Here is a 19,611-nt window from a genome sequence, read left to right on the forward strand (position 1 = left end):
CTCAATTTCTTCTCCAACATCTCTTTATCTTTCCCATAGTGCAGGAATTAATTGGGGCACTTTTTCCAGTTCAGCTGATGATATTCAAATGATTAATTCTCAATCACTCCCATAGTTCTGACTTTATTACCTAAAATGTTAGGTTGTGACCTTTAGGGTTTTTTCCAGTCCTTTCACAGAATATTGTTTTCTAAATTAAATGAAACAGTAGTGTCTCCCTTAACAGTTCTTCATTATGGGAATACTTGTGATTTTCATAGCAGTTCTGTTGGTTATTTATTTATTATTATTTATTTTATTACATGTATTTATATGCCGCCATTCTCCCGAAGGACTCAGAGCAGCAAATACAGTTAAGAAACAAGTACAATAAAATCCCATTTTAAACCAAATACCGTATTTTCCGGCGTATAAGACGACTGGGCGTATAAGACGACCCCTGACTTTTCCTGTTAAAATATAGGGTTTGGGCTATACTCGCCGTATAAGACTGCCCCTCTTCCAACGCACACCAAATAAAAATTAAAAAACATCAACTGGCTCACCCACAATGTAAAAACAGCTGTGCTAGACCCAAAATGGCCCCTGAAACAAGCAGGAACCTCACACAGCCACAAAAAGCCCCCAAAAAAACTACTTTCACACTTTACACACACACAACACAACACAACACAACACAACACAACAGGCTCACCCACAATGTAAAAGCAGCTGTGCTAGACCCAAAATGGCCCCTGCAACAAGCAGGAACCTCACACAGCCACAAAAAGCCCAAAAAACCAACTTTCACACTTTACACACACAAAATTCCACATACAGCTTTGTGAGATTTTGTGTGTTTGTGTAGTTAGAGTGAAACACTACAGAAACACACTAAATCTCAGAAAGCTGCACAAATATTACTTTATTTTATTTTATTTTTATTTTTATATGAAAGCTAAATTTAAAACTTCCTAAACTTTAAATGGCTAGGTCTAAAAAAGAAGAACTAAAAAAACCCCAATTGACTATTTTTTTTAAAGCTACCAAAGGGGAAAAAAACTTACCCAATAGAACAGGGATCTCCAACCTTGGCAACTTTAAGACTTGTAGACTTCAACTCCCAGAATTCCTCAGCCAGCTTTGTTTTGCTGGCTGAGGAATTCTGGGAGTTGAAGTCCACAACTCCTGCCTGCATGATTGCAGGCAGGGAGTGGCTTGCTGATGGAATGGATTCAGGCAAGCGAAGCAAGGCAAGCGTTGCGATTAGCAGCTAAGGTAAGCAAGCTGGAGGGGGAAAACTTTTCCTTTTACAGGGCTCTGGGCTCTGGCGATCCCAGCTGAGTTGCCTGATTAGCAGGCAACGCAGCTGGGATCGTCAGAGCTTGGATCGATGGCTCTGGCGATCCCAGCTGCGTTGCCTGATCGGCAGGCAACTCAGCTGGGATCGTCAGAGCTTGCATAGCCACGTAAAAAGAAAAAAGTTTTTTCCTTTAACATGGCTCTGGCATCCCAGCTGAGTTGCCTGATTAGCAAGCAAAGCTGGGATCGTCAGAGCTTCGATCGCCAGAGCCATTTAAGGCTCGTCAGAGTCTTTTGGTTACAGGAGCCTGGTTACAGGAGAACGACACCCGGCGTATAAGACGACCCCCGACTTTTGAGAAGATTTTCATGTGTTAAAAAGTCATCTTATACGCCGGAAAATACGGTAACTAATTAATAGTAAATAATAAAACCCGGAATCAGAGTCAGCCTATTTGTTTGAACAGCCAAGTCTTCAGGACCCGATGGAAGGAGCGGAGATCAGGAGCTGTCCGGAGCTCGGTAGGTAATTCATTCCAGAGGGTGGGAGCACCCACAGAGAACGCCCTACTCCTGGGCATAGCAAGACGACATTGGCTCGCCGTCAGAACCCGGATTAATAAAACCTGGTTATTGCAACAGGGCTCTTTAAGACCAATATCTCTCTAAAATGACCAGCATTTACCCAGAAATAGAAGCCACATAGGGAACAGAGTCCCCAAGTTCTCTTACTTTATATTTATTTATTTATTTATTTATTTATTTATTTATTTATTTATTTATTTATTTATTTATTTTAAATTTCTATACCACCCTTCTCCCTGAGGACTCAGGGCGGTGTACAGCCAAAATTAAAAAACATGCAGTACAAATATTAAAAACAATTAAAAGATATATAAATTTGGCCCAATTAAAACTCACTACCAATTAAAACATTTAAAAATTTCTTCTTTAGTGTTTTTTAATATTTTAATTTTCAACCAAATTTGTAGCAACCATTTCTTAAAATATGTCTTTTGAAATAATCATGTGTTTTATATTTTCCATCCCAAAGGAATGCGTGCCATCCCACTTGTAAATCATGCCCTTCTATTGCTAATATTCTTTTGTCCCTTAGTTCTATCCATTCTTTTAGCCAACTTATACCCGCAGCTTGATAATACAGTTCCCATTCTGGGAGTGCTACTCCCACTCTCCTTTGTGTCCTGTAAGAGTTTAAGTTTAATTCTTGGTCGCTTTCCCTGCCATAGAAATTTGGCTATTATTTTGTTTAGTGTTTCAAATAACTTTTTTTCCAGTTTTATTGGTATGACCTGAAATAGGAATAACAGTTTTGACAAAATATTTATTTTTATGGTGGCGATCCTTCCCAGTAATGATATCTGTAAATTTCTCCAATTGTCCAAATCTTTCTTAATCTGTATTACTATTTTATCATAATTATCCTCTTTGATTGAGGAGCCTCTTGCCGTTAGCCAGATCCCTAAATACTTTATTTTCTTGGTTACTTGAATTTGTGTATTGATTTCCAAAACTTTTTCCTGTTTCTTTGTAAGATTTTTAGTTACTAATTTTTATTTATTTAAAAAAACTTTTAGAGGGGTGCAGCGAACGGCAGGGTGGGGCTTTTGGGGGGTCAAAATAGGAAACTCCCGCCTGCCACTGAAGCTGTTATTTTCTGTTTTGTTTTCAGTTCTTCCTTGATCTTCCTTGCTTCTATGTGGTATTTCTTCATTAGGCATTCTGTAGTCTCCTTATTCTTCAGCGTCTTGTTTTTCATCTGTTTTTGCTTGCATCTGATGTCAGCTTTCTGATCATGTCCAAAAATGGAGAACCTAGAGAGAAACAGGCTGTGGTGACAAGCTCACCCTGCTCAGCTTCGCTTACTCACTGAAGGTGTCTGCGCAGGATATCTAATCCACTTTTGGTGCATTGGGCAGCCTCAGTGAGTCTGAAGGAGCCCGAGACTACGCCCCCAAAGGCTTCCCTTCTCCACACCTGAAGCTTTTGCAAACATGAAATCGCTTCAAGGGAGCGATTATGCATCACTTTGGGTCTTCTGTCCCTTTACCAAAGATTTTGGGAGCAGAGAAGCCTGAAGGGGGGCTGAGACTTCCAAAGACTTTTCTTCTCCTTTGCCATGAGTGGAGCTACACGCATGGACACACACGCACATGCCAAGCCGCAAAGGTTGGGGACTGCTGTTTTAGGACTTCTATGAATGAAGTAAAAAAAAAAAAAGGCAGACTCAACACTCCAAAGAAGATGCCCCTATAGAGAAGTGGCCACCCAGTGATTAAGACAACAGAGTGGCCACCAAACTGGCCTGAAGAACCCCAGAGACTTTTTACTCCCTTACTTAGTAGGGTGGCCTAGAGGTAGAGCTCTAGCCTCACAGTAAGGAGACTGAGTTCAATCATAGGTAGAGGCAGATCTTTCTCTCTCTGGGCTCAATAAGAATATATCTGCTGAACAAAACTCCGCATTAGTGCCAGGAAGGGCATCCAGTCAGTTAAAACTCTAGCTCCATTCAGGTGCCCAGACTCCACCCTGGAAGGATTATGGGGTCCTTAAAAGAAGATGATGACTTAGTAATAAATGGATACATTGACTTGACATCTGTCTTAAGACTCCTCTTACTATTGTTGTTGAGGTAAATATAGCAAATAAAGAATAATGTAGATAAAAGAAATAATGTGAATAAAATAGGAATCATACAGAGTCAGATACATGAACTCTGAGAGACCCTCTCTATTCACATTATTATAAGAGAGGAAAGTGCTTGTTGGAAATTACATTAACAAACAGTTAAACCCCTTTAAGTGGTAATATATCTTTTGAGACCTAGATGTCACGGAAAGGACCGCCATATGGAAAAACATCTGAGTGACCTCACTGTGAATGATACAAAGACCTATATATTACAAAGAGTTACTTAATCCAATAAATTTACCCAAGAACAGTAAACTCTCCCATTAGCAACCGAGAGCACTTAAGGAAAAGTTGTAAACTAGAAAGCAATGATTAACCATATATGGGAAAACGGATGGTAAAGTATAATGTAATTAACAAATTTATGTGACCATATAGGGAAAGTGTATGAGATCATTGAATCTTTTGTCTTAGAAATGTATAAAAACGGTGGAATCAGAACATCCGTTGTTCAGTTTTGCGAGAATCAAAAATGCACTGAACCTTTGCAAATAAATTCTGACTCTGTCTGACCAGGAATATTGTTTCGTCCCTTCATTCCATAACATTGTCATTTCCAGAACCCTCCATCAAGTCTCTCCCCATCCCCCCCCCAACTTCTTCCATCTGTCCCAGGAACACATCCGCATTTCCAAGAAGATTCGGGCACAGAGCAAGAGAAATGTATTCATAATCAGGTTTATATTTATATCTGTTATCTAATACATGCTTGACGAAATCAATTAAAATAAATAAAAAAATAAATCCCAGGTGCCCAGAAGCAAACATCAACCCTCCCCCCTCCCCCCCCCCAGCTCAAAAGACTAGCCCGGGCCTGAGATCTGACCAGCTTTCCAACATCATTGGGCGGGGAAGGAGCATGCGCAGAAGTCCGTTATCACTGAACGGTGAAGATTGTGGGGGGGTGGAGTTTCCCAGGGAAAAGCTTTCTAGCCAGCGGGAGGAAAGGAGGGGCGCCTGTAGCGGCTCTGCCCCTCTAGGAAGGGGCACTCGTTGATGGAGACTCTCCAAGCCAGGAGCGATTTGCAGCGGCTCTTCCCAGGCGCGGAAGGTCCGAAGCAGCCCAGCCCCGTTTCTCCCCTCCTGCAAAGCGGGCGGAAGGGCTGCTGGGCCACCTCGGACCGCCTGGGGCTTGTCTCGGCTCCCCTCGAGCAGGAGACGCATTCAGACACAGGGTCTCCAGGGATGGAGGGCGCCCTCAGCCCAGAGATCCGCCGCCGCCGCTTCCGCGCTCTCGATGGCTGCCGCCAGGAGGCCGAGGGGCCCCGGGAGCTTTGCAGCCGCCTGCACCGGCTGTGCCGTCAGTGGCTGCGGCCGGAAAGGAGCAGCAAAGGGGAGATGCTGGACCTGGTGGTGCTGGAGCAGCTGCTGGCCCTGCTGCCCGCGGAGATGGCGAGCTGGGTGAGGGAGTGCGGGGCCGAGAGCTGTTCCCAGGCGGTGGCCCTGGCCGAAGGCTTCCTGCTCAGCCGAGCCCAGAGGGAAGAGCCGCCAAAGGGGCAGCAGGTGAGGAGGGGAGAATCGGGGGTCTTTCAACGCCTCCAATGAACTGATGGTAGCAATGGCAGATTGAAGGCTGTCAGTCTTGAGCCGGTCAGGATCAGGTGCAGAATTAGCCTGCTGACTGCCAGGATTTGGGGAACTAATTTCTTCTGGGAATCTTTTTGTTTTTATCTAACCTGTTGGGGCTTTTTTCAGTCATTTCACAGAATATTGTTTTCTAAAGTTAATGAAACAGTAGTGTCTCCCTGAACAGTTCTTCATTATGGGAATACTTGTGATTTTCATAGCAGTTCTGTTAGTTATTGCAACAGGGCTCCTTACATCCAATATCTATCTACAATGACCAGCATTTACCCAGAAATACCAGCCCCATAGAGAGGAGAGTTCTCTGACTTGGGTTGGAAAAATACAGGTACAGAGGCAAAAAGTAAGGCAAGCAAACTGAAAGTGGATCATAAAACCAGATTCTTCTGTCAGGTGCAGGAGCCATTCATGGGGGAGATCTCCACAGAGGTTCAGGAAAGTGGATATCCATCCAGCCCTTCTCAGGAGTTGCTTTTCAGGAGGATCCAACTGGGGCCTCCTTGCCAGGTAAGTGCAGATTTCTTCTGAGAGCAGTGGAGTACAAACTTCATCTGTTCATGATCTGCTTTTACCATGAAATGCTGAATCTGTGACCATTTGAACTCAGTGTCCCCCTAGAATGTCCTGCTGAACCACACTCAGCGTTCAAGATTGTTCTTGAGTTCCAAACAAGAGAAAATTTGTAGGCTTCATTGTATTAGACAATCTGAAAATTAGAAATTGTTAGAAAATTTGCTGGAAAGACTTTAATACTTAACATTTTTCAGAAGAGTGCTGAAAACTAGTTAGAAATTAAATTCATGGGCTTCATTTCCTAAGAATAGGAATGAGATTAAAAACCACATGAATCCCTTGAGGATAAAGCCCTAAGTGAATGTTAAATAGCTGCAATAGTGAGACTGTTAGCTAAATTACTTGGGGATTTCTAGGCTCATTGCTAACATTTTAAAATAGGTTAAGAAAAATTTCTAGTGGGTGTGTCATATTTACTTAGGAGTTTGCTAGCCTAGGGGACTCTGCTCCCCGAAACCTCCTTGCTGAGTTATTCTGGCCCAGTGGGAAGCTCTGCAATGATGGCTGTGTTGCCATTCAGCCTGGATGCACCTAAGCCATGATTTGTGGAACTACAGATTCCCAGCCCCAAAGACTATGTGGAGATGCAGTCCCATATCTGTTTCCGGCAAGAAAATGTGTGTTTAGTTCCTTGTGAACTTCTGTTCCCATTTTGTGCAGTAAGAGAGAAAACTTGCAAGTCTTTCCTGGTAATGTCTGCCAAGGAACATTTTCTTTCTCTATCAGGGATCTGGTCCATTTGAGGAGGTGACTGTGGACTTCACGCTGGAGGAGTGGGAGCTGCTAGATTCTGGTCAGAAGACCTTGTGCAGAGAAGTCATGTGGGAAAATTTGAACGATTTGGCTGCTCTGGGTAAGGCCATGCTTTGCTCTGGCTTCCATTCATTGGGGGGGGGGGGGTTTCCAATGGAGGATGACTAGCTATTTACACTCAGATGCTTAAGGTGATTGTCCCTCCTTAAGGCCTTGGCAAAATACTCACCTTAGACTCTGAAAATGTCCTAGATGCTTCATGGCAGTGGCTGAACAGATTGACCAATTAGCACCAAAGCCTTCATATATGTCTTGGCCTAAAAATTCTTTATATACCATCAGGATGTCCTAGATAACAATTTGCAGCCTTACATCGTAGCTAGACACATAGCTGGTGCCAAACCTAGAACATATGATTTTGAGGGGGAGACACCCCCCCTTCACCATTCTAATTGTAACAGAAATATTTTTTTCTTTTTTCCAAGTAGATGATGGGCTGGAATATGAGAATAGCAAGCAGGAAGGTTAAAGACAGAGAAGTGTGAAGCTGAAGAAGTGATATTTGGCCACGAGGACACAAGAAGACGAGAGAGGAAGCACTCAGAGAATGGAGGGGAGAAGTCCACTTCTGTTCCTGTTGGAATCCCTAGCTTCCTGCCCCAGCAAGGCCTGGAAGGAACGCAAAAGGAAAAATATGAGAAAAAAGAGAAAAATCAATTTGATTTACATGAATGTGTCATAAACCAGACTGAAGGGAAAATGTATGAAAAATCTATCAGTCATTCTTTCTCCATGAAACTATGCATGGAGTGTGGAAAGAGATTCATTAGCAAGAGTAAACTTTTTCTCCACCAAAGGATCCACACTGGGGAGAGACCACATAAATGCATGGAATGTGGAACGACCTTTACACAGAAGGGACATCTTAGTCTTCATGAACAGATACACACTGGAGAGAGACCATATAAATGCATAGAATGTGGAACGACCTATAGACGAAAAGGACATCTTAATCGTCACGAAAGAATCCACACTGGAGAGAAACCATATAAATGTCTCAAGTGTGGAAAGACCTTTACCCGGAAAGGAAATCTTAATTATCACGAAAGAATCCACACTGGGGAGAGACCACATAAATGCACGGAATGTGGAAAGAGTTTCATTACCAATGCTTGTCTTATCTGCCACCAAACGAAGCACACAGGGGAGGGACCACATAAATGCATGAAATGTGGAAAGTCCTTTACAAGGAAAGGACAACTTAATTGTCACGAAAGAATCCACACAGGGGAGAGACCATATAAATGCATGGAATGCGGAAAGACTTATACACGAAAAGCACATCTTAATCTTCATGAAAGGATACATACTGGAGAGAAACCATATAAATGCATGGAATGTGGGAAGACCTTTACACGAAAAGGAAATCTTAATCGTCATGAAAGGATACACACTGGGGAGCCACTGGGCTCTGCCAGTTTTTTTCTTCTAAAGTGCCGAGCACCAAGTGTGAAAAGAACTTTAATGACTACAGCACCTTTGATTGTTACAGTGGCATCCACACAAAAGAAAATTGGAAATGCATGAGAAGTGGAACCACCATCACTGAGTGTACTTACTTCTCATAAAAAGATCCACACAGGAAAAATAAATGAAATCCGTGGATTGAGGTTTATTCTCAACAGTCAACTTAAATCATCATCCTAGGATCCAGACATGGCAGGAAGTTTGTTAATTCATGGAATGTGGAAAGATCTTTGGTTTGTATTGGAATCTTATTTACCTTCCATGTAGCTACACAAGAGAAAAAGTAGAAGCACTGATATTTGAAAATTGCTGATGGGGGATCAGTGACCTTAGTTATCATAGGATGATGCTGTACTTCTTGAGGAAAATGCTTCCATTTCCTCTCTGAGATAATTTATGAAATTCAAACCTATGTTCATCTCCCACCTCTCTGAGGATATAAAAAACTCCCGAGATTAAGGGAGTGGGTAGATTTCTCTACCCACCTTTTCTTTTTCCTAGTGCAGAATTTTGAGGCCCTTTTGCCATTTTAACTGAAATTCTTCAGATGTTATTAAAGTCTTATATGGCTTATATGGCTCTGTTATACAACATATACTGTATTTTTCGGAGTATAAGACACACTTTCCCCCCCCCCCAAAAAGAGAGTGAAAATCTGGGTGCATCTTATACTCCGAATGTTGCATCAGCCATACTTGGGGGAGGGGGGAGGGAGTTGGGGAGGCGGTGGCAATGGGAGCAACAGGCAGCTGATTGGCAGTATTCTAGGAGGCTGATCCAACTGCCAATCAGAGAGGTGGGATTCAAACTGTTTGGATGAACCGTTAATTAAATTTTGGAGAATCGGCTGATTCCACCAGTCGAGTTGTTAGCCAAGGACGCCCTGCCATAGTGCCAGACCTGCCGCCTTGTCAGAGTTTGTTGCAGAAAATCAAATCCAGAAAGCACACACAGGTAACTGATGCAGCAGGATTCATTAACTTCTCTTTATATACAATATAACACATGAAGATAAATATACAATACCAATGGCTGATTCTTCCAACGTGGTAGAGAGGAGAGATCAGTTTCAGTTCAGTTCAGAGAGGCAGATAAGACCAGACTTGTTTAGTTCTCAGCACAAAATTTAATACAGACAAAGGGAACCTCCTCCATACAGGGCAGTTAACCTAAGCCTAAGCCACGCCCAGGCTCCAAGCTGTTTCAGCTCCCAAACAGCCCTCATTGGCTGACTTAGTTGCTATGCCTATACATTGGCTGACCTTGTTACCTTGTCCTATTCCAGCCAGTCCCCAATGGCTGACCTGTTGCCATGTCTATCCCAGTTCATGAATATTCTGACACGACCTGCTGCCAGACCTGCCGCCTGACCTGCTGCCAGATCGCTGCTGCCCCATCACCACTAGACCTGCCGCCCAACCGCCGCTGCCCCATTGCCGCCAGACCCGCCCCATCTGCCGCCAGACCTGCCACCCCATCGCCGCAGTCTGATCACCATTAGCTGAGGACGCCGACGCCCCATCACCGTTAGCCAAGAACACCCTGCCTCACCGCCGGACCTGCTGTCCCATCGCCACTGGTGGTGTAGAGGTAGGTCAAAGGTCATAGTGCCAGGCTGAGAGCAGCACACTGCCTTAGCTCATGCACTGTGGATCTTGCCTGCTTGTATGATCTCATTTTGGCTTTGATCTGCATTTTCTCACCTTGCCTTCAGAAGATAGCATCTTGAGAGGGGGGTGAATAGTTTCTACCAATTAGGACGCTGTTGCTTGCCTGCCTTTTTGTCTGCCTGTAAAAACTGTATAAAAAATAAAGCTATCTGCAAGAGTGAGAAAAGCATCTTTGATCAGAGCAAATGACTGGACATTGATTTTCTACAGGGCAGATCTGCCGCCTGACCTGCTGTCCCATCGCCGCCTGAACTGCTGCCTGACCTGCTGCCCCATTGCTGCTGCCTGATCGCTATTAGCCGAGGACACTCTGCCACACCACCGGACCTGCTGCCTGACCTGCCACTGGACGTGCCACCCCATCGCCACCGCCTGATCTGCCACCGGACTTGCCATCTCATCACTTCTAGATCTGTCACCCAATCACCATTAGCCGAGGACGCCCTGCCACACTACCAGACCTGCCAACTCACCACAGGACCTGCCGCCCAATTGCCACTGGCGGACCTGCCACCTGACCTACTGGTGGACCTGCCGCCCCATCGCCACCAGACCGCATCAGAGAGAGGTATGGCTTGGCTTCCAGCACAGGAGAGGGTGGGCAAAGATTAGGGCAGTGGTGGAATTCAATTTTTTTAACAACCGGTTCTGTGGGCATGGCTAGCTGTTCATGTGACTGGGTGGGCGTGACTATGTGCATAGGGACTACTCAGAGGGCTGAAAAAAGTCATTTCTGACTGGTCCTCGCACTTTTGACTGGTCCTCGCACTTATGTCCATCCTCACATTTATGCCCGTTGCAGCAGTCTTAACAACTGTGTCACTCATTTCTGCCCAGGTGGGAGGCGGGCGCAGGCCTACAGGGCTGGCTGCAGGGTGAAGCCATTGGATGGGGTAGGTCAGGTGTCTGGAACTTTAAACACTCAACCTTAAACACATGTAAACACTTAAACACAACCTTAAACCTGGGTGGGCATTGCCAACTCCATATCACTTACTCTCACTCAGGTTTTGTGGCTCCCAGTATTTTCTTTTAAACTGGTATCTCTGTGTGTCACTTTCATCTCTCTCATCTCTTTCTTTCTCCCTCCCTCTCTTTCTCTCCATCTCTCTTTCTCCCCCCTTTTTCTCTCCATCTCTCTTTCTCTCCATCTCTCTTTCTCCCCCCTTTCTCTCCTTCGTCTCTTTCTCCCCTCTCTTTCTCTCCATCTCTCTTTCTCCCCCCTCTTTCTCTTCTTCATCTCTCTTTCTCTCCATCGCTTTCTCCCCCCTCTTTCTCTCCTTCGTCTCTTTCTCCCCTCTCTTTCTCTCCTTCATCTCTCTTTCTCTCCCCCTCTTTCTCTCCATCTTTCTCCCCCCTCTTTTTATCCTTCATCTTTCTCTCCATCTCTCTTTCTCATTCCCTTCTCTTTCATCTCTCTTTCTCACCCCTCTTTCTCTCCATCTCTCTTTCTCACCCCCCCCTTCTCTCCTTCATCTCTCTTTCTCTTCATTTCTCTTTCTCCTCTCCTGCCCGGGTGGCAGTGGCGGCAGCAGCGCACCAACCGCACCATCGGGTTGCCGTCGGCCTGGAGGCAGCATCTTAAGCCTGCGTCCCACTGCACGTGTGCCCACCTGGCTGCGCCTGCAGCCAGCTCTGGTTGCTCTTACTGAGCTTCGCAATGGGACAGACGGCGCCCCTCCTCCTCCTGGAGCCCATTACGATGCAGAGCATCGGATGCAGCCTGGGCAACCAGTGTTCCGGGGCAGAGAAAAGTTGTGTGTCTCCCCCAGCGACTGGATGAGGTAGGGTAGGCTGGCACCGCGTGGGTGGGAGTTGGCCGCAGGACAGTCCTGCTGGGTTGGCAGCAGGCCGAGACGTTTGGATGGGGTATCCAGCGGCCGCCAGCTGCTGGCTACCCAATCCAAGCACCTTGCTGGCCACCCAATCCAAGCGCCTCACTAGCCACGCAGCCGCTGACCGCAGCCTATCCCCATCCAAGCACCTCGCTAGTGCCTGGCAGCCGCATGGCTAGCAAGGCGCATGGATGGGGTAGCCAGCGGCTCACAGCTGCTGGCCACCCCATCCAAGCACCTCGCCAGCCACGCAGCCGCCAGCCACTAGCAAGGTTCTCGGATGGGGGTAGGCTGCGGCTGGCAGCCGTGCAGGCGCAGGTTGACCACCTTTCCCAGCCCCGCTTCCCCGAGGGCAGCACTCAGCTGTATTTGCCTGTTGTGCTGCTGGAGCAGTCGGGGGCAGTATGATGTTGGTGTTCGGGAACAGAGTGGGAGGCCGCTGCAGGCAAAGTTAGGAAAGCAGGCTGGGCCACATGGTCGAGGAGCCAAAGAATAACTGCAGGCAAGCTGTGCAACACTGCGAGCGACACCAGTAAATAGTGGTGGGCGGGATGGGGCGAGGGGCGGGCGAGCCAGTAATTTAACAAACGGTTTGGTGTGCTGCGAGACCAATAAATTACAAAAAAACACCGAACCGTTTGTTAATTTGCTGGCTTACCAGCCCCTTGCCCTGCCCCGCCTGCCACTATTTATTGGCAATAAATAGTGGTGGGGAGGGCAGGCGAGCCATCAATTTAACAAACAGTTTGTGTGCTGCAAGGGCCGAGGCCAATAAATAGTGGTGCGGAGGAGCAGGGCAAGGGTCGGGGCGAGCCAACAATTTAACAAACGGTTCGGCCGAATCTCCTAGAACTGGCAGTCTCCCACCACTCGGTTAGGGTTAAGGGTTAGTGGTTGGGGTTAAAGGTTACGCTTAGGGTTAGTGCCTGTTTGTGTTTGTAAAGATAACATGGCTAGATTTTTTTTTTCGGGAGGAAAAGAATCACCAATGTCCTAATATTCTCAGCTTGCTAAGTTTAGGGCAGGAGCGTAATGAGCTAGTGTGGCATGTACTGGTACTGTATACGGTATACCGGTATCTTGTGTATGAATGTATGAACATGGTTTCAGCTACAGTGTTCTGTATTGCTATAAAGGACACATTACTGTTCTTTCTTGCAGAAAAAGAAAAAGACGCTACATACCGGTACAACAATGTCAAAGCAAAAAAGGCAAGCATATAAAATCTATTTCAAGCTGGAAGTTGTGAAATATGCTGAGGAATATGGAAACAGAGCAGCAGGGAAACATTTTGGACCATCTAAAACTGAAAAAATGATAAGGAAGTCAAGGAAACAGGTGGATCAGCTGCAAAAAATAAAGGATAAAAGCAAGCACAACTTTTGTAGGCTTCCTGCAAAGTGGCCACAGTTAGAGGAGGATATGAAAGACTGCATCACACGTCACCGGAACAGTAGCTTTGCAGTTTCCACAAAAAAATTGATATATGAAGCCAAACACATTGCTGCACAGAAAGGCATTCGGGATTTTATTGGATCGCCATGGTGGTGCTTCAGATTTATGAGGAGAGATGGCCTTGCTATGCGCACCAAAACTAGAATTACGCAAAAAATGCCAAAAGGGTATGAATCTTAAGATTCTGTCTTTTCATACTTTTGTGATAGTCCAGGAAGAAAAATAATTTTGAAATTGGCCAGATTGGGAATATGGATGAAGTTCCGCTAACCTTTGATGTGCCATCCAATAAGGTGCCAAAAGCATAACCATGAATACCTCAGGAGATGAGAAAATACATTACACGGTTGTGTTGTTCTGCTGTGCAGATGGCACCAAATTGCCACCAATGTTAATATTCAAAAGGAAAACCTTCCCAAAAGAAGTGATTCCAAGAGGTGTTGTTATGCATGTCCATGAGAAAGGATGGATGGACGAACATGGAATGAAAGTATGGATTGAAAAAGTGTGGTCCCAACATCTGGGAGGGCTTCCGAAAAAAACTCCTTTGTTAGTGCTCAACCAGTTTAGAGCACATATTAGTGAAACCATAAAGAAAAGATTCAAAGAAGTGAAGACTCATCTAGCTGTAACTCCTGGGGGTCTTACCACCCTGTTGCAACCTCTTGACGTTTCCATCAACAAACCATTCAAAGTGTACATGCGAGAAAAGTAGAACAAATGGATGGCTGCTGGTAATCATCATCTGACACCCACTGGACGAATGAGGAGGCCCACGGTCACTCAGGTTTGTGAATGGGTAAAAACATAATGAAACTCAGTGAAGGACGAAATTGTTACACGATCATTCAAAAAATGTGGCATTAGCAATGCCTTATATGGAACTGAAGATGATATCATTTATGAAGGTAGTGAAGAAAGTGATGTCAGTGATTGTGAGCAACTGAGCTTCCTAAATTCTGACACCAGCGATGATGATGAATTCTTTGGGTTTCCAGAAAATTAGAGGAATTTACACCATTTGGTTCAGAATATTTTTTTCCTTGTTTTCCACCTCTAAAACCTAGGTGTGTCTTATACTCCGAAAAATACAGCAACTTTATATAGTTGTTGCTTTCTATCGCCACCTAGTGGCCGGAGAGACAAATATGCCCCAACTATATTGTCTGAAGCTGACTGCCCATTTACCAATCAGCTCACTCTCAAACCAAGTGCATGCTGGGAAACCAAACTCCATTTCCCTTGGCATTTGGAGAAGGCAGAAGGAGCCATTTTAACCTATCGCACATGGTCATCCAAGAGCAAACTCACATGCCACACACAGAACATTGCTGATGAAATTCAAACTGCTTATATTTATTATTTGTTATGTTCAGCAGACAGCAGTCTATCTTATATTTGATTTTCACTATATGTGTTCCTATTTCCTTCAGCTTCACCATATCCTGTTCTCATATCCTTGTTACGTTCAGCAGTAACTTAATACCGTGTTTCCCCGAAAATAAGACCCTATGTAATATTTTTTTGAACCCTGAAATAAGCGTTTGGCCTTATTGCCATGCGCTCAAAAGCCCAATTGGGCTTATTAGGGGATGTCTTATTTTGGGGGAAACGGTACTATCTTATATTTGATTCTCACTATATGTATTTCTACTTCCCTCACTTTCACCATACCCTGGTCTCCCAATAAAGCATTCAGATCTACATACACGGACCATTTTATTGGAGGCTAGGTGGGTTGAGCTGCCTGTCGAGCTGCACACAGACTAACGTGCAGTGGGGACAGAACAGGTTCTGTTTCTCTTCTTTACCATCAGTGAGAAAAGACTTCTACGGAACACGGATAGGGATGTGGAAATGACTCTGGGAGACGGGGAAGAGTCACAGTCTGGACAACCACCATTGAAAAGATATCTTCATCCCCAGAAGGAGACGGAGAGAGTGGGGCACTGGAAGAATGGCAGAAGAAACTCCCCCTGTGGTATCGCTGAATGTGTGAAGGAAAATGTGGCCTTCATATCTGGAGGAGGCTGAGGAGTGGCTCTTTCAGTCTGTCCTCTTCTGCTTGAGTCCAGTCCACTATTTCAGCTGTGTATCGAAAGACTTTAATTGCCCAGGTTTTAAATGCCTTGATGTATTTCCTCCATTGAGCTTGAACTTTAAGATCTTTTTCACTCTTGATGTATTCACTTCTAACCTTCCACTTCAATGTGCTTGATCTTGTCAGTTTAAAGAATGCCAAGGTACAGAGCCATAGGGCTCTGCAAGTTTTTTTTTCCTAAAGTGCTAAGCCTCTGCATGGATTTTTTATAGTTATGGGGCTTTTAAAAACCTTGCAGGGCTTCAGCATTTTAGGAAAAAAAATTTCCAGAGCCCTTTGGCTTTAAAAAACACTTTCAGAGCAGTGCAGCCAAAGGTTCAGAGGCAACGGCAAGGAGGGGGTTTTTTGGGGTCAAAATAGGAAACTCCTGCCTGCCACTAGCTGTTATTTTCTGTTTTGTTTCCAGTTCTTCCTTGTTCTTTCTTGCTTCTATGGTATTTCTTCATTAGGTATTTTGTAGTCTTCTTATTCTTCAGCATCTTGTTTTTCATGTTCTCACTTCATTGCATCGGATCTCAGCTTGCTGATCTTATTTTCCAGTCTGAACTTCTATTTTGGTAGCGAACTGTTTGACATTTTTTCTTCTTTGTTGATTTTCCATCCTAGATATTTAGCTATCACTGCAGCTGTGCTGTACCTCAATTGGTTTGTTTCTTGAAGTGAGTCTGTCTCTATACTTGATACTACAGTCCTGGTATCTTTTAATACTTGTGCTCTTTTTCTGAAGACGCTTCAGTGCAGGCAACTTTATTCTGTGTGTGCGTGTATGTTTTTCTACATGCTCAGTTATTGTTTCAGTTTTTCAATTTATTGGTTAGAGGGTTTTGTTATTTCTGAGGCAGAGGTGAGGATGCTTCGTTTCTGAATGAAATCATTTCTATAGCTTTTGTGGCCCGTCAGCGGCCTGTGCAGCTAATAGCTGATTCCAACAGCGAGGAGGCTGGTGTGGTGCTGCGCCAGCAGCCTGTGCAGCTGGCACTCAAGTCAGACAATGAGGAGTTGGAGAAGATGTGTCAGAGGCAGGGATTCAGCCAGGGCCTTCAGAACCTCCAGAAGCTCCCTTAAGTGAAGAGGACGAAGAGGAGGAGCCTCTTTTCAATTCATGGGCATGTAGAGCTGCCAAAAGGCAGGAATGGCTCCTCAGGAGGAGTTCTCCTCGAGAGTAAGGCTTGGGGCTAATTGGCCACTCCCTTAGCCTATTTAAGGAGGAAAGCCTTTCCTTCATATACCTTCATGTCTTGACTTGTTTATCTTATCAGCTTCCTGCATATTGCTTCTGGGCATTCTGCCAACCACAGTAAGCTTTGAGTATTATTCTTTGAATTCTTGCCTGCTGTTAATGCAGTTAATTAACAGCCATTGTTGTAAAAAACTGGTTTAGTGTGTGCTGCCGCCTTTGGGGTCCCTAGCTGGGGCAGAACAATAGCTATGCTTGCTTCCTCTACTCCCAATTCCCCCTGGTTTGTCTCTACAGTCTGACTTACTTCTGGAAATGCTTTGGTTTCATTATGTTATCCATTGTCTATCCACTATAAAACGAAGGCCTCTTCCACGTTTCCAACCAATGCAGTCCTGAGCTTTCTTTGGGTCCACAATACTTGCTGATGTCATCACTCCATTTTGTTTTAGATCTCTTTCATAGATGCTTTTTATCAAGTGGGATCCATTCTATAACTGCCTTGGTCCACCTGCCATCGGTTCTTCTTACTATGCAACCTGCCCTTTTCCATTTAAATTCTTCCCTATGGATGATATTGTATACTTTCGTTTGTTCTCTAATCCAGAGTTGCCCAAATTTTCTGGGTTGACAGAACATGTGCGTGCGCAAAGAGGCACACGAGCAAACAAGGCCAGCGCCCGCACAACGCTTGTAGTGATGCTAGAGCTGCATGATAACCATATGGTAGCACCCAGGCGACACTTGCTCCGTCCCCAGTGCCCCAAGAAACACAGTGATCCCAGCGCCCCCACACTCATGGCAACACTAGAACCAGGGGTGTGTGTGCGTGCACTGACCAGCCATTTACATGGCCTGTTGGCCAACAGGGAACTGCCTGGAAGTGGGCTACAGCCCACAGGTTGGGTACCCCTACTCTACTCCATGTGCAGGTCGTTCTATCTTGAAGGTGTGCTTCCAATGATTTGTTTCTATTCACCATATAAGAAGAGCTCTAGGTAGAATACTTTATGATTGGGACAGTGCTCCCATTGCTTTTCCCCAGGAAGAGAAGGCCCGAGGAAGCAGACAGCCATTTCTCCACTCCTCCAAATTGGAGAAGGGGGTATGGAGGAGCTGGGGAAGCACCTCCGATTGCCTTGGGCTTCTTTTGGCCATCCAATGGAGGCCTAGAGATCTCCAACGATGGAAGGCGCCCTCAGCCCAGAAATTCAACACCAACGTTTCTGCGGGTGCTATTGCTGCCAGCACCTCCCCCCAGCCCACGAGCTTTGCAGCCACCTATGGCGATGTGAGTAGAAAGAGCATCCGGCCAATAAACATTCTACTAGATCCATTCAGGTGCCCAGATACCACCCTGGAAATGATTATGGGGTCCTTAAAAGAAGATGATGACTTAGTAATAAATGGATACATTGACTTGACATCTGTCTTAGGACTCCTCTTGAGATGTTTGTCATTTCCAGAACCCTCCATCAAGTCTCTCCCCATCCCCCCCCCCGCCTTCTTCCATCTGTCCCAGGAACGCATCCGCATTTCCAAGAAGATTCGGGCACAGAGCAAGAGAAATGTATTCATAATCATGTTTATATTTATATCTGTTATCTAATACATGCTTGACGAAATCAATTAAAATAAATAAAAAAATAAATCCCAGATGCCCAGAAGCAAACATCAACCCTCCCTCCTTACTCACCACACCTTCTGTTTCCCCCCACTCCCCCCACACAAAAGGCTAGCCCGGGCCTGGGATCTGAGCAGCTTTCCAACATCATTGGGCGGGGAAGGCGCATGCGCAGAAGACTGTTGTCGGCACCCTCCGAGCGGAAGGGAATGCGGGTGGGTGGAGTTTCCCAGGGAAAAGCTCTCTAGCCAGCGGGAGGAAAGGAGGGGCGCCTGTAGCGTTCTGCCGCTCTAGGAAGGGGCACTCGTTGATGGAGACTCTCCAAGCCAAGAGCGATTTGCAGCGGCTCTTCCCAGGCGCGGAAGGTCCGAAGCAGCCCAGCCCCGTTTCTCCCCTCCTGCAAAGCGGGCGGAGGGGCTGCTGGGCCACCTCGGACCGCCTGGGGCTTGTCTCGGCTCCCCTCGAGCAGGAGACGCATTCAGACACAGGGTCTCCAGGGATGGAGGGCGCCCTCAGCCCAGAGATCCGCCGCCGCCGCTTCCGCGCTCTCGATGGCTGCCGCCAGGAGGCCGAGGGGCCCCGGGAGCTTTGCAGCCGCCTGCACCGGCTGTGCCGTCAGTGGCTGCGGCCGGAAAGGAGCAGCAAAGGGGAGATGCTGGACCTGGTGGTGCTGGAGCAGCTGCTGGCCCTGCTGCCCGCGGAGATGGCGAGCTGGGTGAGGGAGTGCGGGGCCGAGAGCTGTTCCCAGGCGGTGGCCCTGGCCGAAGGCTTCCTGCTCAGCCGAGCCCAGAGGGAAGAGCCGCCAAAGGGGCAGCAGGTGAGGAGGGGAGAATCGGGGAATCTTTCAACGCCTCCAATGAACTGATGGTAGCAATGGCAGATTGAAGGCTGTCAGTCTTGAGCCGGTCAGGATCAGGTGCAGAATTAGCCTGCTGACTGCCAGTATTTGGGGAACTAATTTCTTCTCTGAATCTTTTTGTTTCTTGAAATGCTTGTTTCCTCTTGGAGATAATTCTGAGAGACAATTTCTTCTCCAACATCTCTTTTTCTTTCCTCTAGTGCAGGAATTAATTGGGACACTTTTTCCAGTTCAGCTGATGATATTCAAATGATTAATTCTCAATCACTCCCATAGTTCTGACTTTATTACCTAAAATGTTCAGTCATTTCACAGAATATTGTTTTCTAAAGTTAATGAAACAATAGTATCTCCCTGAACAGTTCTTCATTATGGGAGTCTTTGTGATTTTCATAGCAGTTCTGTTAGTTATTGCAACCGGGCTCCTTACATCCAATATCTATCTACAATGACCAGCATT

At 45.7% G+C, this 19,611-nt stretch overlaps 1 long non-coding RNA gene and 1 pseudogene across 1 annotated transcript; both read left to right on the forward strand.

Annotated features, from left to right (window-relative positions):
* The window catches only part of LOC139310067 (uncharacterized), a 44,759-nt pseudogene that overhangs the window by 21,843 nt on the left and 3,305 nt on the right, over positions 1-19,611 (forward strand).
* Positions 9,626-14,392, forward strand: LOC139312075 (uncharacterized). The gene is made up of 3 exons (XR_011599966.1): positions 9,626-10,020; positions 10,311-10,668; positions 13,097-14,392. It is a non-coding gene; the product is annotated as an uncharacterized lncRNA (long non-coding RNA).

This window comes from Pituophis catenifer, unplaced genomic scaffold, assembly GCF_029215685.1.
Source record: "Pituophis catenifer annectens isolate HBS135680 unplaced genomic scaffold, rPitCat1.0.hap2 SCAF_2, whole genome shotgun sequence".
NCBI classification, from domain to species: Eukaryota; Metazoa; Chordata; class Lepidosauria; order Squamata; family Colubridae; genus Pituophis; species Pituophis catenifer.